The sequence below is a fragment of the Anneissia japonica genome, unplaced genomic scaffold (assembly GCF_011630105.1).
Source record: "Anneissia japonica isolate Jap-2015-1 unplaced genomic scaffold, ASM1163010v1 scaffold288176_len59077_cov173, whole genome shotgun sequence".
In the NCBI taxonomy this organism is placed as follows: domain Eukaryota; kingdom Metazoa; phylum Echinodermata; class Crinoidea; order Comatulida; family Comatulidae; genus Anneissia; species Anneissia japonica.
The window spans coordinates 26,333-29,707 of record NW_022740510.1 but is presented as its reverse complement, the minus strand read 5'-3'; the positions used below and the strand labels follow the sequence as shown (position 1 = coordinate 29,707).

Sequence of the window (3,375 nt, the reverse complement as noted above, 5' to 3'; positions counted from 1 at the left end):
TGATTTTGCTGTAAAACACGACCACTTACAAAGTATTACGATTTTCTACGTATTTAACAGAGAAATGAAATTGACTGACTTTAAATGACCATCTGACCATGTCACAAGTGCTATAGATCCTTGACAATAAAAATATATTTTTAGACATCATAATTCTTATTGGAAGTTGTTTAAAAGCCGATATATTGATAAATATAGGTTTTGCGTGGCAGCCATTTTGAAATTTAAGATGGCTGTCAGAATGACCTCGAATGGAATATTGTAGTTCATAGTAAAAAGTTTGAATTCTGAGAGCCTGGAGCCTGGATATGATTCTAATGTAAAATTTGACAATTACGTAATTTTAAAGATACCATAAAATATTTGACCTTGAATGACCTTACATGACCCATCTGTGGCAATCTGACCAGTTCAAAAATGATATGATGGTATTCCTCGATCATATAAACATACTCTTAGACATTAGAATTATAATTCCAAGTGGTTTAGAAGCGGAGATATAGATAAACATAGGTTTTATTAGGCGGCCATTTTGAAATCCAAGATGGCCGCCATAATGACCTCGGATGAGGTGGTTCCTACCAAAAATTGAATGCTATGACCATAAGGAGCATGTAAAAAAAAATTGGTGCTTTTGTCCGGAACGTCCACATTAAGTCCAAATATGGCCCTAAGCTGTCGTACTACTTAGGAAATTCAACGAACGACTTTCCCATGTATTCGCATGCGCACTACGGTTTCACGCTCCACTGCCCGTCGTAGAACGCCACGTCGTCCAAATCGAAAGCTGCTTAATAATGAACGTTGTATTGTAGATCCACAATATCAATGCATTATTACACTTACTGAGACACGACGGGCAAAACCAACAAAACAACGAACATCGATTTTTAACGGAATTTGGAAAATTATCGTTCTAGAAGATGGTTTCTATTGATTATTAAGCAGCTTTCTACTGGTGTGGTAATATTTTTAGCATTCTTGCGTCCGTGTGGTATTTAGTAGGACCCAGGCCTAGGTATTCCGCCTATCCAACTAGGTCCTAGGCCTAGCCTAGCCGCCGGCCTAGGTTAGGTGGTCGTTAGATAAGGCCTGACAAGGCACCCTTCTTGTAGACTGTGTGGAGCTGTATTAGTAAAGATATTTGGAGAAAGCCTTCTAGATGTAGTTGTATACTGTACTTTTATATTTTGTTAGTTTTGAAATATAGAAAAGCAGGAAAAACGTGAATTTATAGAATCGTGATTAAACTGCACGCATGTCAGTATAGCAAAATTTAAAGCTTGGTTCCCACTTGCAGAAAAACTTCCGCAACGTACGCAACGCAACGTAAGGAAATGCTCTTCCGGCAATTTCGAACCCCCCTTCCTTTACGGAAAGTTGAATTTACACTAATTACGTGACGCAACGTAAGAAAATGGAAACGGTTCCCACTTGCCGCCGCGTAAACGCAATGATTTCCACGGGGAGCTTTCAAAAGCCGTTATGAAAATGTCATTCATTGTAGGGCTACCAATGTATTGTAGGTTGGGACTGGGTTGTGTTCTGAATGGGTGTTTGATCATTTCGGCCGCCGCGCCAAATGTGTGGAACGCCAAAGGGGCCACCGAATACACAACAGCCGCCAATGAGAACGTAGTCATACAACAGCTGGATATACGTCATTAAAACATAATATTAAATCTTATTTGTTTAAAGATATAGTAAATGATTATTTTTATCCCCGAAACTTAGAAATACCGGGTTGGTGTCCGGCGGGGGATAGATGAAAAACATTCATGGGTGATTCAAGTGTCTCCGTGTTTATTATTATTATTATTATTATTATTATTATTATTATTATTATTATTATTATTATTATTATTATTATTATTATTATTATTATTTATTATTATTATAGAATGTGTCTTATTAATATAATATAGGCGCCCTATGCCAAATAAGAATTATTATGTATTGTTAGTTTTTTTGTACATCCTCAGATAAGTTTTATGTACAATGTGAAAATGTTTGATGTTGATACGTTAGATACATTTTTCTTGCGTGATACGGTAATGAATAAACATGTAATGTAAAACAATATGCGGTTGTATAGTATACAGCTTTGTTTCGTCACTTCTTGAAATATGTTTAAATTTTTGATTTATTTTCAAGGTTGAGAATTGGCGAATAAATTGAAAAAATATTTAACACATCTTGCCCCTTTTGTTTTATGTACAACTTTGATGACATGAATTTTACACGTGTATAGTTGTCTCAGATAATATAGTGCCCCGCCAATAATTGTTTTTTTTTTTTAATTTTTATTACACCCGCTGCTGCCTTGAAATCTCCAACTGTATATTTCTTCATTAGGCCTGGCCTATATATTATATAAATTTAAAGCATTTACCCATCTCCGATATGTTTTGTGTACAACGTGATTGTCTAATTATATACATTTAAAGCATTTAACCATTCCATTACTACACTGTTTACCAATAAAACAAGATACAAAAGATACATGGTGTTATATTCTTCATATATAACGTCATTAAAACATAATATTAAATCTTATTTGTTTAAAGATACAGTAAATGATTATTTTTATCCCAGAAACTTAGAAATACCGGGTTGGTGTCCGGCGGGGGATAGTTTCACTGTAATTAAGATATTTTGTTTTTGTTGTTTTCTTTAACTCATTTTGTTTTCAATAATATTTTCTTTTCTAATTATGTATGGCCTTGCACGGTCTTGATGAAAAACACTCATGGGTGATTCAAGTGTCTCCGTGTTTATTATTATTATTATTATTATTATTATAGAATGTGTCTTATTAATATAATATAGGCGCCCTATGCCAAATAAGAATTATTATGTATTGTTAGTTTTTTTGTACATCCTCAGATAAGTTTTATGTACAATGTGAAAATGTTTGATGTTGATACGTTAGATACATTTTTATTGCGTGATACGGTAATGAATAAACATGTGATGTAAAACAATATGCGGTTGTATAGTATACAGCTTTGTTTCGTCACTTCTTGAAATATGTTTAAATTTTTGATTTATTTTCAAGGTTAAGAATTGGCGAATAAATTGAAAAAATATTTAACACATCTTGCCCCTTTTGTTTTATGTACAACTTTGATGACATGAATTTTACACGTGTATAGTTGTCTCAGATAATATAGTGCCCCGCCAATAATTGTTTTTTTTTTTAAATTTTTATTACACCCGCTGCTGCCTTGAAATCTCCAACTGTATATTTCTTCATTAGGCCTGGCCTATATATTATATAAATTTAAAGCATTTACTCATCTCCGATATGTTTTGTGTACAACGTGATTGTCTAATTATATACATTTAAAGCATTTAACCATTCCATTACTACAC

At 33.5% G+C, this 3,375-nt stretch overlaps 1 protein-coding gene across 3 annotated transcripts in view; it reads left to right on the top strand.

The window, feature by feature from the left end:
- The first annotated feature begins 644 nt into the window (after window positions 1-644).
- The window catches only part of LOC117118235 (NXPE family member 1-like), a 25,748-nt gene continuing 23,017 nt past the window's right edge, over window positions 645-3,375 (top strand). For 2 of the 3 annotated variants that reach the window (XM_033262755.1, XM_033262751.1), the window contains exon 1: window positions 645-963. The gene's annotated coding sequence lies outside the window, so the exon portion shown is untranslated. The remainder of the gene's footprint in view (window positions 964-3,375) is intronic. The other variant, XM_033262752.1, reaches the window with a different exon arrangement.